General features: G+C 32.7%; 1 protein-coding gene across 7 annotated transcripts in view; it reads right to left on the bottom strand.

Moving 5' to 3' along the window:
• Positions 1 to 18,692, bottom strand: part of Efa6 (Exchange factor for Arf 6) — a 130,070-nt gene that overhangs the window by 106,043 nt on the left and 5,335 nt on the right. The gene's annotated exons all lie outside the window — the stretch shown is intronic.

Here is an 18,692-nt window from a genome sequence, read left to right as displayed (position 1 = left end):
AAATAATATTTTTAAGGTATCTTAGGTAGGTACATTAAATTGTTTTGTTGATTGTCTTTAAAAATTTTGTTAACATAATGAATGAGTTTGCGTTTACTTTGTTTTTTAAGACTTGGGTACTGAACGCGGTGATATTTAACCAGAGAATATGATTTTAACTTGAGAGGTGAGATACGGAAATTACTATGGGAAAGGAAAAAATATTTCAAAAATCTTCAATTTACAAGTTAATGATGAAAATTTAAGTAAAAATGTAACATTTATAATAACATTAATTAAACATATTCTGCTTTGTTTAATTATATCATAAAGATACCAACAAGTATATTTTATTGCTATAAAAATATAATAACCGTACGTATTTATAAAATGGAAATTTTACTGGAATTTAACGCCTCACACAATTTGAACGTAATACAGATCTGAAAGTAATATACTAAAAAATATTACTAACTGAAAGAAACATTACACTTTTTTCGTCACAAAATATTCAAATAACGCTAATGGTCCAGTACTGCGCCGAAAGCTCTAACATTTTTTTCTGTCGGCGTTCAAATACATTATGCACAAATGTAAATTCGGTAAAAAATGCATAAAACTTTAATCAACATTTTTATTGGTGAAGATAAAGAAATTTTCAACAGACAACGCCATCTTATTTCAGCTTAAAATGGATGTCCATGAACTTGGTACGGTTGAATGATTAGAAATAGCGACATACCGTGGTTCTACGATGGTCGTTGCATTGGTCGACCATTACGGCAAATGTTAAATCAGTGGACGGTTTTACCTGTGCACATTTCGCATATCTCACGAATCATACATTTTTATTAAATATATAAATATAATACATCGTATTTTTGCCATAAAGCAACACTGACAGTTACTTCTCTTCCTTTGAAGTTCTCGCAGTTCGGTTGAGTTGAATTATTTTTCGACAAAAAGTAAATCATTTTACGTATTTAAATTGTTTTTCCCCCATATACTTGAAATACAATGCCACCAATTATGTATTTAGTTGTAATTTGATTATTAAAAAGTTATTACCATCATAGGTTATTCATGTTAAAAATTGTGTGTGTAAGTAAACAGTAGTTAAAATTTTGGTGACGTTTGCATTGACATTTCTTGGTGTAATTGCATTTTATATAAAAATTTACATGCCAATTATCTTCGTTCTTCCTCTGCTTTTATTACAAACCACATTCGCCTCATCAATTTGTCTCAATAAACTCATCTCTAAAATCATCTCAATAAACCTATCTTAATTCTATCGATAATGTTTATTGACCTTTGTTCATAGGTACATTCGACGATTGTACCTATGGAGAAATAAGCAAATATGGAGATGCATTCCGCATCATTTGCAAACACCGTGTTTGAAAATGACACAAAATGAATCGAATTACGAAATAGTGGTATTTACCAAGTAAAACTAAAATTAGAAAAGGAATAAAAATATTTTATTGTTAAATTAAGAATCTGTTCATAGGTACAGCAGTTGCCCCTAGCTATTTGTCATTACGCTGACTGTACGCATTTTCCGTTCACACCGGGTAGCTTGTTCAGAACCCGTCGGCTTACGCCGAACCCGTATCGGCTTTGCACCGATTCCAGAACGGCTCATGACCAACTAATGCTGTGTGCATATTACCGTTCGCGTGTTCAATGGGAGGCAGTGGCGCCTCCGAGCCAGCAAGGTGTGGTGAGAAATTTCAACTTACAAAACAGTGTTGGATTTACGGAACTTGCCTTGAATCTGGCACGGGTTTGTAATGATACACGTGCCGATTGAGCTCCACAAAACAGTGTTTGTTCTGGGTCATTAATTTTTACGAAGACGTTATATTACTTGCTAAAATAACCTTCAATTTTTTTTTGTCGGTTAATAAACATCATCTTATCTATATATAAAACCCGTAATCTCAAGAATTCTGCTATTAAATTGGATGATCTCGTTCTTTGATATAAAGAAAATAATATTGTGACCAAAAAACAACATTTTTCTAAATATAACCCCCATACTTCACGAACTGCACTAGTTACGATTTCCCGAAAGGGAGAATATAAACTATGCCTACTCATGTATAAATCAATACATAATGTAGCTCCAGAGTATCTAAACGAGCTGTGCATTCCTGAGGAATTGGTTGATAGACGTATAACCCTTCGACCGGCTACAATTGCTATGGGTAAAGTGATCTTACCAGCTCGAAACCAGCTAAATTTGACGAGTGTGCCTTTGCTGTTACGTGAACGATGGCATGAATGCTCTTTTACCAGTAATTAGAAACACTGAGAGTGAGATGATCATAAGAAAAAAATACATTTGTTTGTTAAATTATTTCCACCATCTTCTTTTCCCCAATTCATTCCCTGTGTCCAAATTTATTATTATTATTATTATTATTATTATTACATACGTAGTTCATGAATCGATCCGCGTATCTTATTTGTGAAAATCATTTCCACGATCTCATTTTCTTCAATTGAATCACAGTGGAGCGCCCTTGAGGTAGTATTTTACGAAACTGGCGGTATGTAAATAAATTATCCTTAATGATTATTGTTATTATGAATTCGTTTTCAATCCGCAGAAAACAATTTTACCCGCGTCTAAAGGGGTTTTTCTTTGGAGGTTGTACCGAAATGGGAAATTCTCGGCTTTTTCCAACTCAATACGCGCCACTGCAATTTGTAGGTCTAGTTTGCAGGGAAATGTGTGTCAGAATTCAGAATGCATCGACTAGGCACTAGGCGGATATCGGAGCGCTAACGACAAAGGGTATCTGTTCCGCGTATTAATTAGTTCGCCAATCAAACGATAAAGAGAAATGGCGAATCTGAGAGATAACGGAAATACACCATAATTACTATTGTTTAACGACGTGCTAACTGAACAGACACCCTTAGAGTAGTTTAAGCATATATTTTAAAATTCATAATAAAAATAAAAATCTAGATTTATTCCCAGAGCAACTGTTTTCAAAACATATCATAGATATCGCAAAAATGCAATTTTTAGAGAATATAGAAGATGTTGCATATGTACCAGTTCCAAAAAAAAACTAACCATCACGCCGCTTCCCCGCTGGGGTAGGCAAAGAGAATAGAACGCCACACCACTCTGTCTTTGCAAACATTCTTCGCCTCTTCCACGTTCATGCATCTCCTCATACATGCCCGCCGATTATTTCGACTCTTACCTGACCAATTTACACGAGATTCATCGTCAGCCCTTCTAGCTTTAATTGAAGACAACTATTGTCTTAACGACAGGTTACACCGAAATTATTATACTGCAATAAAAATACCGGATTTTGTGTAATGTACGCTAACGCAAACAATGAATTCAAACGTAGCAATGCCAATATTTGCGGGAAAGGAAATAACATGTAGTATAATTGTGCAGGTGATGTTCCGCGCTCGCGGATAGGGATTACGATAACAGACCCGGTTCATTCTAAAAATGTATTATATGGCTTTGTACACAGAAGAAATCCAATTTGAGAAAATATTTATACAGGCTTCCATGTCTCTGATTAGGTGAGGCGAAGCTTAAAATAACATCGGAAGTGAATATTCGTCGGCTACAATTTGATCAAGTAGGTACACAGCGAGACCAAAGCGAATGCTTAGTTTGTATTCTCTTACTTTCATAAGGTTGTATTCTCTTCCTTTTATATAGCAGAATTTTAAATCTGGGAGGGCATGTAATGCCAAGGGTATAATTTAGTATTTTTTTACATCTAGAATTCATATTTTCTTGGAATTTCATTCATTTGTTTATAAAAATATGTATGTACATACATACAAATATATGCACATACATTTATAAATTCATCGACAAAATTAATACGTAACACATACAAAAAACAACACCAACAAAAAACTCTTGATCCCATTCCTTCATATTGCCTTTGATTCATATTTTTATTTACCCTGCCTATAAATTTTCAAAATCCTTAAATTGTATCGAGAGCATACTAGTAAAACGTATTAAGTCTGTGTTTTTGTGAGTACATACTTTAAATCCTATAGAATTCAAAAATTTACCGTGTACATTCTGATAAAACAATTTACCATATTGATTGAGTTTTTCAGTGGAAAAAGAAGAACGCATTATATGACTTCGTACATTATAAACACCCGACTCGCGACAATTAAACAGCATGAAGTTTGGCTTAATGCGCTGTTTGTACGATTTTTGGTCAGTAAATGGCATTCCATATGTCTGCCACCACAGTGTAGTGATCAGTACGTTATCTACCGTGCTGGAGGTCCCGGGTTTGATTCCCGGGAGGATCAAAATAAATGTATGTGATTTTATACTCCAAATATTTATTAAATATCACCCTGGACTTGAAGCATGAAGCGGAGGGGTGATCGCATTTCCTTCATGATTTTATAGATCAAGAGAAAACTGCTTCTATACGATGCAGTGTCCTGTGCTTTGTTGAGTGCAGATAGGGTTAGAAAAAAAACTAAGTAAAACATTAATTAAAAATTAGAAAAAAAGGTAGTAGGTACTCGCATCTCTGCATATTATTATGTTATGGTGACAAAGTATTTAAAGAAATATAATTTATGTAACAACAACAAAAGACAGATAATATGAAACGTCTGATTATGATAAAGATAGGGATTACAGTAACTCCCCAGGTGAAAGAATTGGGGTGTAGAATAAAAAACCGGTAAAATTAGAATGAAATGGAAGTTTATTCGTAGAATGAATAAGGCTTCCCGTTTCCATTTAAATGCCCACCCCACAGCTAAACTCTGAACACCTCCGGTATTTCAAAACTGGGGGGAAAATCTTATTTAAAAATGATTTATAGTATATTCATTGAATTTGTTTTAAATTTGAAGAACTGTATAATTTGGAGTAGGTACTCAACTTCAAATAAAACATGGTATATTCTTTTTTTTTTAAAGTGATTTCATTATTTGTCCGCCTCCGTAGTGTAATGGTCAGCACGCTCGGCTACCGTTCTGGAGGTCCCGGGTTCGATTCCCAAGGGGGGTAAAATAAATATAAGTGATTTTTTCACTGTCATATTTATTCAATATTACCCTGGACTGGTACCTGAAGCGGAGGGCTGATCACCTTTCCTTCATGTGTAAACCATCAAGATGACACTGCGTTTACATGACGCAGTGCCCTATGCACCATTGGGGTACGGATAAGGGTTTTATTATATTTATTATTATATTCTTGTTTTTTTTTTTTAAGTGATTTCATTATTTTTCACTAGGTAAATAAACATAATCAAATGAAGATGAACGATATCCATGGCACATAATGAGAGTACTTTTTTACTGTACCACTAACATACAAGCTATAAAAACATTAATAATAAGTGTTTTACACAAATATATATATATATATATATATATATATATATATATATATATATATATATATATATATATATATATATATATATATATATATATATATATATATATATATATATATACAGTATATATATACAGGAGACTTTACTTCAGATCTTTGAGGTTATTCAATGAAATTTAAATGTATTTATGTTTTACCAATTTGAGCTCTGAAAATGATTTATTATTACTATCAATTTGAGAAACCTTGATTTTCTGGGTAACAATAAACAAAAACGGAATATTTTGTTCGGCAAATTCTATCTCGGTCATAACTGGTGCGCTGTGCTAGATATACAAACATTTATGTAACTTATAAATAATATGTTCATAAGTATATTTGAAAATAAAGGAATATCGGTGAAAAAAAAATGTGGAATATCAGTCGCCAAATGAAATAAAATTTTCATTTATGCAATAGTTGTTCAGTTTGCATTGTGTAAGAATAGCAGAATTATATTGTAATTTATTATGCAAGGATAGATATAATTTAAACGCGAAGCGATCGTGGATCATCGTGAATGGAATTTGTCGCATTTCCGTCTGTGGAGACATTCCGCATCCAGCGCCGGCGATTAGGAATCTCGTCTGAGCTCAGAAGACGGAAGAGGCGTCCTAAATCAAATTAATAATATTCAATACCGAGGCTCCATTACGAATCATAATAAACTATTTATCATTAAACCCATACAAATCGTTCACTCCTTTCAACAACGTCATATATAAAAAAAAAACATGATTTTTCAGGAGATCGTTTTTAAAGTTTAAAAATATAACACAATGTATTAAAAATAAATAACAAGCCACTTATTGAACCTTTTACTGTGCAACAGATCTTTTTAGGTGAAACCTGAATGTTTTTTCTCCATTTGAAAAATATTTAGTCTATTTAAAAAAAGATGTAACCAATACCTTTTCTTCAAAATGCAAAAACACTTTCTGCCCTGTAGCGGGTAAATATTATGTTAAAAATATGCCGCTTTTGCTGGGATATAGTACATTTTTGCTGGGCATTCCGAAAACATGCACAACTGAAAATTGATGATTTTTGATGTATGACGTTCTCGAAAGGAGTGAGCGAAATGTTTAATTTATGTAACGGTTGTTCATAAAATTAACCGGCGTGACAATATTGCAAATGATCCCTTAATTGGACAGTGGCAGTGTTCTTCCCACTTCAATTTGGACTAATATCATTTGCGCTAGTTCGCAATCTGCACGTCAGCCACAAATAAAATGGTACTTTTTTGTACTGTTAAAATTTGAATAAAATTAATGCTGTTCCCAACGAGTGTTCTAGAACAAAGATGAAAAATCTTGGAACGTCAAAGTCTGAAAGTCTCTCTCACAACTGGTGAGTTAAGTTTAAGGCCTTACTCGCAATAATACAATTCAGTTAGCATCCGGCAACGCTGAGAGCCGGACGTCAGTTCACGCCCAATTTTTTTTAGAATACATATTTTTAAAGAAATTGCCTTAAAGAATGTTTTGAAAATATATTGTTTTGCTCCTTACTTTTTAAAAGCTATTTTGTTTTCAAAACCATATATGTATTTATTCCGAAGAAAAACATTGTATTTATTTTTTAAAAAAAAAACAATGTTTTAAGAAAAAAGTTTAATTACGTCAAATGTTACAGGGTTTGAAGAAAATTAAGTTGCGATTTATCGAATACTGGGCCATAAGCAATTCCTTACTATAGACAGATCTTTATCAATAGAGACTGTGACTTCTTGAATTTCTCATATATTTAAATTATACTTGTATTAAAGTGTTCAGAATAACCAAAACCTCCCCACAACAGTTACTGTAGCTTACATAAATAATAATAATTTAAAAATATATATATTACATTACTATTACCAATCAGGATTTGAAAACAGGATCAAATAACAGTGAAGTCTGTCATGTATATTTTTATTTTCAGTAACAACGTAAAAAGTTTTATCCTAATAATAATTGGCACTCCGAGTTATGCATACTCGAAGAAGAATGCCAAAGAATTTCAAAATATTTACAATGTGTGTTTGAACACTGATGATATCACTGGTACTATCAATTCGCTGTAAAGTAATCCTTGGCACCGAATTTTTAGGCCTTGGTCATCGAGAAGAAGTGACGTAAGGCAAGGCGAAAAATAATAAAGAATAAAAATAAAACCATATCATAATTATAACCATCGGAGAACGCTTCGGGCTAGTGTAGTATTTAGGAAAAAAAAATACAATGAAATTTTCTTAATTTAACAGTTTGTCCGAAATGACGTAATACTATGGTGGCCGTATTATGTTTGTGAACATATGTTTATATATGTATATGTATATAAATTAATATGTGTGTGTGTGTGTGTGTGTGTGTGTGTATCGAAAACGATACTTAAATGTAACGTTTACATATACAATGCACTTAAATTACTAAGTAAATTGTTTATGGGTATAAATCCTCGAATGCAAGCCATTGATGTTATTCTCCTCTCTCTACTTGCTTTTTCGGCTCCATTTCCTTTTCGGAACGGCTGTAATATCCTTAACCCTAAGCTTCTTCACATACGTTATCAGTATCAGATTAAATATATTTAACTCGTATATCCAAGAATCTATCGTATGTCCAGAATGAAAGAGCGTAGGTCTGACCACCTTGCCATATTTATGATCAATCAAGCAAAAACCGTGCCTACCTCCATAGTGTAATGGTCATCGCGTTCGGCTACCGAGCTAGAGATCCTAAATTCGACTCCAAGGGGAGTTAAAATAAACATAAGTATTTTTTCACATTAATACGTATTCGGGTACAATTACACTGCAATGATAACCGAAGCACAAGACTGATCACCTTGCTATCGTATAGTTAACGATAAACTTAACATTACATCAATTTGAAGCAGTGCCCTATGCACCATTAGGTACGGATGAAACTTACAAATCAGAGGAAAATGGTTGTCATTCAGAAAAAATAGATTATGCTTTATTTTCGCCTGTGGGGATCTTGAGGTATCCATAATGCAGGTGGAAGAAATGTGGATCCAAAGTCATTTCCGAGAATTCGTGATACGCCACAGGAGTGCTGGGTAACTGTGTAGAGACGCGTTATTATTTATATCCCCGTGGTGCTTTGTATTCTCGAATTTTCTTTTCCCCGTTTTCTAACGGTTGCATTCAGCCAAATGCACGGCATTCACTCGGAACCATGTGCGATAACAACCTTTACTTACCACACGTTCAAATAAATACTAAACGTGTGATTCGTGTGGTAAGCAAGGGTTCTTAATAATGAGTCATTCATAATACAATAGATTACGAAATAATACGTGTTAATATACACACGTAGGCAATTATGTGTAAAGAAATTCTATCGAGAAAAATGCATTATATCCAATATTACAGTACTTGAGTAGCAATACAATAACATCCGGCTACAAAGATGAAAATAAACTTGTTTTTTTTTCACATAAAATACAATTTCAATACAGACACTCTCAATCCAATTGGACAATAAACTCCAATCATATTCTACGAAAGACAGATTGAAGAAAAAACACTTGGGAATTAGATTCATTTCATTAAATGTACATTTATGTTAAAGGGATCAACAATTTTTTTTTAAGGATGCATCATATTTAATATGAATTTTTCTTCCTTCATTATTATTTTTGGCAAAAACAAATCAATTCTTCGATTCCCGACTGATTCCATATTTTTATTATTATTTATTATGTACGTACCTGAAGCCCAACACCGATAACGCAGTAACAGTTCCATACATACACCATCAAGTGGGAGAAATAAAATAAAATAAACACGTAAAAACGATTAACAAAAAAACAAACACATTTACTAAAATGGGATTGTTATTTGCACTAATTTACACAGAACACGATTAAACAGAGCAAAACATATTTTCTTCAGAAGCATTTTTTAACCAAAATTTGTTTGTTTTAATAATACCGCGACAGAACGAGAAAGTAAAGTACCTACCAAAGTTTTGAATTAACTTAAATTAAGAATCTGTTTTTATATATCGCTCACTCCTTTCAAGAACGTCATAAATCAAAAAACTGGATTTTTCAGGAGAGCCTTTTTAAAGTTGTAAAATATAATACAATGTATTAAAAATGAATATCAAGCCACTTTGCAATAGATCTTTTTAGGTAAAACCTGAAGGTTTTTTCTCCATTTGAAAAATATTTAGTGTATTTAAAAAAAATAATCAAACAATACCTTTTCTTCAAAATGCAAAAGAACATTTTCTGCCCTGTAGCGGGTAAATATTAAGTTAAAAATATGCCTCTTTTGCTGGGATATTGTACATTTTCTGGGCATCCCGAAAACATGCACAACTGAAAATTGACGATTTTTTATTTATGACGTTCTTGAAAGGAGTGAGCTATATATCAAATTGTACATAGCTGTTGAATTTTTTTTTCATTAGCACCAAATTTGGAATTTATGAAGATATTCTATTATTTTTTATGTTTCTTACGTAAATATATACTATAATTGCATATCCGCCCCTACAAAACCTTTTTCGTACCTAATTTGAAACAAAATAAACATGAAAATGTTTTAATTTCATTTTTATGTGTGTTTGACGTTAGAATTCAAATAAAAAAAGACAACACAAAGGAATAAGAAAGATAGTTTAGTAATGAATGAGAGTATTTCAATTTATAAAATAAATATAGTGAGGAGTTAAGTAGAGATATTTGTAGAATAATAATGGCTTAGAGGGTCGGTAGCAAGAGGAGGAAGATAGAGTGAGAATTGAAACATTTCCCTTAGGAATGTTGTTGTGTAGAATGTGGAAGAGTTGAGAGCTTTTAGTGATGCATGTTCGCTATTCTGTGCTCGCCACTGCGCAAAACAAACTTAATTTGGCTGAAACTTCGACAGTCAGTGAGTAGGTACTCAGTGCGTGTTTAATTTTAAGTAGATAAAGCAGACAGGAGTTAATAGTAATAATAAATTTGGATAACTTATATAACGCCATTTTCGTAAAATAATACCTCAAGGGCGCTTCACTGTGAATGAATTGGGGAAAATATTATGGTGGAAATGATTTAGCAAACAAATGTGTTTTTAGTCTTTTCCTAAAGATCATCTCACTCTCACTATTTCTAACAATTGGTGGAAGAGCATTCCACGCCGTCGGTCCCGCAACAGCAAAGGCACGCTCGCCAAATTTAGTGCGTTGATTGCGAGTTGGTAAGATCACTTTGCCCATTGCAGATATTCTATATAATAATGATTCTTGTTATTAATAAAGTCGTTGACTTTTATATAAGTTAATGACTTTATTAATAACAAGAATCAGGTCGTAATTAATATATGTCCACAACATTTGGAGCATGTCCAAATACTTGTTCAAAAATCTGGATTATCTCCAATTATAGGAGTTAATTTTCATATAAAAAATAACCCCAATAATTGGAGATAATCCCGATTATTGAACAAGTATTTGGACACACTCAAAATGTTGTAAATAAATTAACTGGCCAAATTATAAGCTAAAATAATAAAAATTAAAATGATATTTTCAGGCGTTTCTTATGTATGTAATTATAATCCAGGATTCGGACCTGACATACTGATATTAGAGTTTCTGCTCAATAAAAAGCTTCTTTTCAACTCGCCCATAGATGTCTCTAGTGAAGTTCTGGTGATTCAAGAACAAGGTTTCTAAATTGGTTCATATATATAGAACTTCCAAGAATCTGAGAACTATGGTTGTCAATAATTGGTAGAATTGGTGAATGTTACACGTGTGTAAAGTGAACACTTAAACCAGCCTATGAGGAGCGGACTGGAGGATGACAGGACATAGTCTTAAATGCAGAGGAAGAAGAAGAAGATTATATTATAATTATCAGAATATAAAATGTAAAAATTCAATGAATAATATGCCGGTTTCCGATATCTTTACAAATAAATGGTGACCAGCTCGAAGGAATATAAAACGGATACGCCCATCAAATGATCGTAAAAACCGAGAAAGTTGTGAGGGGAAATAAACAAGCGAAGTAGGTAGGTACTGAAGAGGACCGAAAAGTCGTAAACGTAACCAAATGTAGAGCCATTGAGAAAATTCCGATCGTAATTGGACCTGTTTATCCATTCAATCGGTGTCCATTTGCGGAGCCATTCACACTAAGATGAATATTGCTTGCGCAAAGTATCTCGAACCGCCGACCGTAACTGCAATTTCGGGAGATCCTTTTGTTGACCTGTCTGATTGGTGAGTCAAGTGAAATTTCAACCAATTCATAGATCGGCTGTCCAAACTCAAAACACAGTAAGGGACATTTTTATGTAGTACGTTTTTTTTGCATTTTTGGACTAAGTAGATTCTACTTAGTCCAAAAATGAAAAAAAACGTACTACAAAAAAAAATGTTCATTACTGTGTTTTAAGTTTGTACAGCCGAGATGTACTTAATGATAATGATAATGCAATGAAATCGAGAACATTTGTTTAGTGATATTACTAAATCTACAAACAAAATCAAAGGATGTGTGTGATTATAATCCAGGATTCGGACCTCACATACTGATATAAGAGTTTCTGCTCAATAAAAACCTTCTTTTCATCTCACCAATAGATGTGTCTAGTGAAATTCTAGTGATTCAATAACAATGTTTCTGAATTGGTTCATACGTATAGGGCTTCCAAGAATTTGAGTAGTGTGGTTGTCAATAATGGGTGGAATTGGTGAATGTTACACATGTGTAAAGCGATGACTTAAACCAGCCTATGACGGTCGTCAGCCCCGTAAATGCACAGACTTCCATATTCTTTTTCATCTTTGATGAGACGTCAAAAAAATAATATGAAAATCAAAGGAAATTCGTTCTTATGAATGGTGATGAAAATGAATGTCTAGCTTTATCCGCGAGGCGATTTTCATTTAAATTAAGGACAGTATTCGTTAAGTCACAACTTAATTTTTTTAAACCCAGGTAACATTTGACGCAATTGCTTTTCATTTTGTCAAAAAAACACTGTTTTCGTATTGAAAAAATATGTTCTCTTTGAAATAATTATATGGTTTTGAAAAGAAAAGAGGTGTCGAAAGGTAATGAGTTATAAATATATTTTTTTCAATACATATTCTAAATAATTAACAAAAAATTGAATATATGTATTAAAAAAAAAATTAGGCGTGAACAGACGTCCGGCTCTATGTATTGCCGGTAGCCAACTGAGTTTTATTAATGCAAGTTTTATTAAATGATGAAAATTTTACATAAAAACTCTGTTATGATTCCACAAGAATATTAGTAGCTAATGTTGTAAACATTAGTGATTTCAAAGCGAATGAAATATTACTACGGAGAAATAAATGTAAAAAAAAGATCGTAAGAATTATTAGATACATAAACGTAGGTAGGCTACCTTACTAAAACGAATGCTCAATATTAATACATTAAAATAAAAAGAGGACCCAGCTCTAAAATTTAGAATTAGCATCACATACGGTGTTTGAAAATGATGAGGAATGCATCGAAACACGTGTCACAATAGATTTAATAGTGGTATTTACGAATCAAAACTTAGTCTAGGATTCGGATCTCACATACTAAATATAAGAGATTCTGCTTAATAAAAAAGCTTCTTTACATCTCACCAATAGATGTCTCTAGTGAAGTTCTAGTGATTCAAGAACAAAGTTTCTAAATTGGTTCATATATATAGAACTTCCAAGAATTTGAGTAGTGTGGTTGTCAATAATGGGTAGAATTGGTGAATGTTACACGTGTGTAAAGTGATCACTTAAACCAGCCTATGACGGTCGTCAGCCCCGTAAATGCCCAGACTTCCATATTCTTCTTCATCTTTGATGAGATGTCAAAAAATAATAAGTAAAACTTACATTGAAAATAAATAATAAGAAATAATACATGTACTTTCTGAATTCATTACATTCTTGATAAGATGTTGATGTTTCGGGACAACTAATCATTTCGTCAAATTAGCGTATACGACATTTTACCAGAAGAATGAGAGCATACACAAGGATAAGATGTTTTTTATAAACGCATATTATTCCAAAGCAAGGAGTTTCACTTATAAATCCATTAGGTACATTAGTCGAAGTCCGGAGAGAATAAAGAGGAAGGCGATAAAAAAGCCCCACTTCTAGTAAATGGTAATACACGAATGAAGGAGAAAAGAATATGAGTACATTCGGAACGAGGTATTGTTCATCAATATAAAAAGAGTTTTTTTTAAAGATAATACTACGCATAAAAGAGAAAAAGCAGAATTACGTATAAATCAATACATTTAAATTCAATGTAGTTCAATTTCCAAATTTTATACCCTGTTTCAAGGGAAAAGTCAGCTACTTTATAAACATTTTCATTGTCATAATATCGACATGAAAATATGGTCGCTTCGCTATAAAAAAAGTATGAGAATGTTTTTTGTAGTTTCTGTTTTAAGCAGTTGCTCCGAATACAAAAACCAGCAGAATACCAGTCTTCCTACATGTTCTTTTAAATAAATCATTTAAATAAATTTCGACTAGCACCTTGTTATCTTCAAGGCAGGATTACATATCCATACCTGAAGATGAAAAGGTGCTTCTCGAAACAGGTTGGAAAAAAGTACCGAAAAAAAAGTTATTAAAAGCAAAGTTTGAGTTTTATTTTATAAAGGGTATATATTTTTTTATTTCATTCATTAGTTCAAGTATTTTTTTTCTCCTTAAGGGTGTAATCTGAAATATACAAAGTCAGTGCTCGATTAGCTTCGCAAGAAGCCGTGTAGTCTGCGCACAATTTTTTTAAAGAATATATATTGGAATTAGTCGTATATTTTTTTTAATGATTTGTTAACTCCTTACCTTTTAATAACTCTTTTCTTATCAAAATCATATATTTATTTCGAAGAAACACTTATTTTTTCAATGAGTGTTTTAAGCGAAAAAAATGCTTTTACGTTAAATTGTACCTAGGTTTAAAATAATTAAGTCGCGGGCTATTGATTATACCGCCTTAAATTTAAAAATCTATGCTATAGAAGCTATGCTTGGTGACATTCTTGCTTTCTGTTGGCACAGAATATTGTGTAGTATGTAGATATGCAAAGACCCGTTTCGGGTTTCTTACCTTGATTACTAATGGGGATATTATAGTACGCCGGGCAGTAAACAAAAATAAGGCAGGTGCAGAGGAGCGAACACTGTTCAAAGTGTTCACCCTCCGAGCCGCAGAGTTTCCCAAAATGTTTGAAACGGAGACTTTGGAATGATTCTAACCAACCATTATGCCGATTCCCCGCAGGGTGGGCAGAGAGAATAGAACGCCACGCCACTCTGTCTTAGCAAACATTCTTCGCCTCATCCACGTTCATGCATCTCCTCATACATACCCGCCGATTATTTCGACTCCTAACCTGATCCCTTTCAAGTATTTCACATACCTGATCGCGCCATGTTTTTTTCGGTCATCCTCTGCTCCTTTTTCGAACTACATTCACCTCATCAATTTTTTTCATAGTTATTTGTCGCTCATTTGTTCCACATGTAAAAACCAACGCGCCTTTCTTAATTTTATCGATAATGCTTATCTCAGCTTTGCATTCCTTCCTTATTTCACCATTCGAACATCTATCATACATCGCTTTGCCGCACATTTGTCTGAAAGATCGCATTTCGACTGCATTCAGTCTATTTTCATCCTTCTTTAGCCAACTCCATGCTTGATTTCCATACATAAAGAAATAAATATATATTTTTTTTAAACATCGACAATTGTTAATCCGAAGGCTTCCATTATTTTATAATGCTTACCAAATACCACGATGACCTTTTCAGATATTGTATATACTTATACAATATTTTTCGTGTCCGTTAAAGAATGTTGATTAGACCTTTAGAGTTGTTATTTACAACAAACCTACAGGACTGCCAAATTCAATTGGAACAATAAACAATTGAAAACTTTGGGCCAAGAACTACAATGTCCAAAATTTTCATTTTTATTTTTAGATATTAGATACCTTGTATGTGATTGTAGACAAATGCAGAAGTATTAATGAAAGCGACCAGGTCGGCTGTCGAATTTTAAAACACAGTAAGGGACATTTTTTTATAGTACGTTTTTTTTTTGCATTTTTAGACTAAGTAGGATCTACTTAGTCCAAAAATGCAAAAAAAACATACTACAAAAAAATTGTCCCTTACTGTGTTTTGAGTTTGGACAGCCGAGGTGTAGATGTGTTAACAAAGTAGTTCAATTTTAACTACCTGTAAAGATGGATTTCGTGACACGTGCGTTTTTTGTCCCAAAATTTACAATTATGTACATGTTGATGAAAATTATATTATGAACAATTTCCAAATAAATAATTCCAATCCATAAAAACCCGACTAGTTAAAGAATATAATTATTTCTAAGAATTTTAATTGATAAGCATATCGAATTTCATAATCAAAATACTTATTTGTGACTCCGGTAGTCATTTTAAAATACTTCTTGGAATTCACTTACAAATGTGATACAACTACTCTCTACCTTCTACAAATAATGACCAGAAAAGATGAATATTATCTTATTAGATCAAGGATGTGTGAATTGTAAGCGTTTTAAGAAATACCTCCAAAAAGAGCCTGGACTAAATATTTGGATAAACTGAATTCCATTAGACTTGATGACAACGTACGATATTGATGAGTTATTATGTTCATTAATAATGAAGTATTGTATTCAAAGGCACTGATCACTGCTCTATTAACCACACAACTGTTGAATTCTGGCGAAAAAATTCGTCGGTGCAGGAAATTGTCACCCACAAGTCGAAACAAGACAGTCCGAACACCTCTCGGGTTATTCAATAAAAACAAATGGGTTCTGCTTTGACTCGGGCAAAGCAGAACTGACGAGTCGGAATACGATTTACCCGAGCAGTGCTCGGGCTCATCAAATGCAATACATAATACTTGCCCGAGTCACGCTCGGGCTAGTCAGGGATCTGGTAAAGGTAGACAATCACATTATTTAATACCAACTAAACGTGCATTTAAATATTTTACCTATCTAAATGTTTTCATCTCTTAAGTTACCCATAAGTGTATTTTGTTAGAAACGGCATTTTGAAAATGTGTCGAGAACATGGGACCTCTCCGAGTGCAATATTTGAGAGCCTCTGAGACCGTGCTAACGACGACTGCAGTGCACAAACGCGTTTAGCTTTCGCGTTGGAAACTTAATTTGTTGTCCATTAGAAACATGTCGGCATTTCACCGCGCATACTTTCTGGTACATTCCCTTTCGAGTAATCATCGCTTTAAACTTTGTGCCCCATTACAGGCTGAGACAGACGAAAAAAAATTGAATTTTATACACTTTCGTGTTGGCGCCAATCTACACAAACTCATAAAATAAAAAAAAATCTAATTTCTCGTTTCATTCCCAATTCCGAGAAAAATGCAACGAAGAAAATAGAAACTAATATGTATACTTCATTGTTGCAACATAGATGAAGAAGAATATGGAAATCTGAATATTAACCGGGTTACGTTATTTATTGTTTCGGCATTCTCTTCGTGGTAAAACATGATTAAATTATAAATAAAAACACTTGTTTTTTACGACTTGAGTATTATATTGTGAACACTTTTATTTGTATGCCTATTTGTATGCATGACCTATCATAGGCTGGTTAAGTGATCACTTTACACACGTGCAATATTCACCATTCTTACCTGACAATTACACTACTCAAATTTTCGGATCTCTTAGATATATCGAAGAATCTTATGACACACCACATAAGAGTTCACAACAGCCATCTATATGTTGGATCGAGAAAAGCTTTTATTTAGCAGAGACCCTTTTATTTACATGCAAGATCCGAACACCGGACTATTTTAACACACTGAGAAATGTCTGAAATAAAATAAAAACGTGACGAAAAAAAATATTAATACATAAAAATAACTCCTAAGTATTTGGACACACTCAAAATGTTGTGACTAAGATACTCATTTTTCCATAAATAACAAAACATATTTAGGGTTTGGCGTCGATATATAAATATTTAATAGTGGTTTATCGAAAATTTTACCCTACATTTCAGTATGCGATAATGGCCATAATGGAATTGGAAAGTGATTCAGAATTAAGGGAGTCTTATCTATTACACTATAATCGTGTCGATATAAAAGCATATTCTCGCCAACGCTAATGGATCACCCAGAAGGAAAATAAATCTCGGCTAAGTTGGCATAAAACAATATCAACACAGTTTAGTAATGCCGACGTAATAATATATTGCTTCCAGACGATAAATATTTATTTTCAGAGAAAATCAAATAATGGAAATTGCGAAACATTTATTCAGGTCAATTTTCCAATATGCCATACATTCAATTTTAAAACCTTTTACTCGGAAACTAAAACGAAAATTTCAATACTAGGCCATTTGTTATATTGAATTTACATACACCATCCTCTACCTAGTAGAATATGGTAAATGTCGTAAAAATATACAATAAATGTATTTTTTTTAGACTAAAATATTTATAGAAAATATTATAGGCATACTGTAATAACATGTGGTCTAAGTGCGGCCCGCACTAATCCCCGTGTAAAATATTTGGTCATTTTACAACAAAAGGTTGCCGACCCATGCTCTGCCATAAATCAAGAAATGTAAATTTTACGTTTAGAAAAACAATGATGAAAACAATATATTGATCGTTTTTAAGGGTGTTATTTTATTTGTCAATTGGCGTGCAATGTTTTTTTTTATACGTCAAAGAATGTTTTATAAAAAAAAGTATATGAAGGATATTTCTAAAATTGTGACTAACGATGTTAATAGAATAAATTAAAAGTTTAACAAGTGTTCTACTTTTAACTTAATCATGTCATAATGCCGAAACAATTAATAATGTTAATATAATTAATATTCTCTAATGAAACGTTTATTGGTCTACTCAACGGCCTACCAAGAAAGGTGGATCTGTTTCATCTTAGCACTAATAGATTTAGGCAATTACTCTCGGATTATATAACATGATGTGTACTGGTGATTTTGTTTTGTCTTGTAATTTTTTAGTTCTTTTATTTATTTAATTTAAACATAAAACATACATAGGTCACATATATAATATTCCCGATGAATGATTTCTATTTCTCATGTAGGGTCATGGGATTAAGATTAACAAGACTGAAACACAAGTAAGAAAGTTCAAAAAAAAAATAAAAAAATAAACAAAACTAACACAGGGAAAAATATAAAACAATAAACAGATATAGTAAATAGGCACATAAAACATAAGGTAAGAAGCAT

Source organism: Brachycentrus maculatus, unplaced genomic scaffold (assembly GCF_059751285.1).
Source record: "Brachycentrus maculatus isolate JH-2025_06_01 unplaced genomic scaffold, ASM5975128v1 h1tg000362l, whole genome shotgun sequence".
Taxonomy (NCBI): domain Eukaryota; kingdom Metazoa; phylum Arthropoda; class Insecta; order Trichoptera; family Brachycentridae; genus Brachycentrus; species Brachycentrus maculatus.
This window is presented reverse-complemented; position numbering and strand designations above follow the sequence as displayed.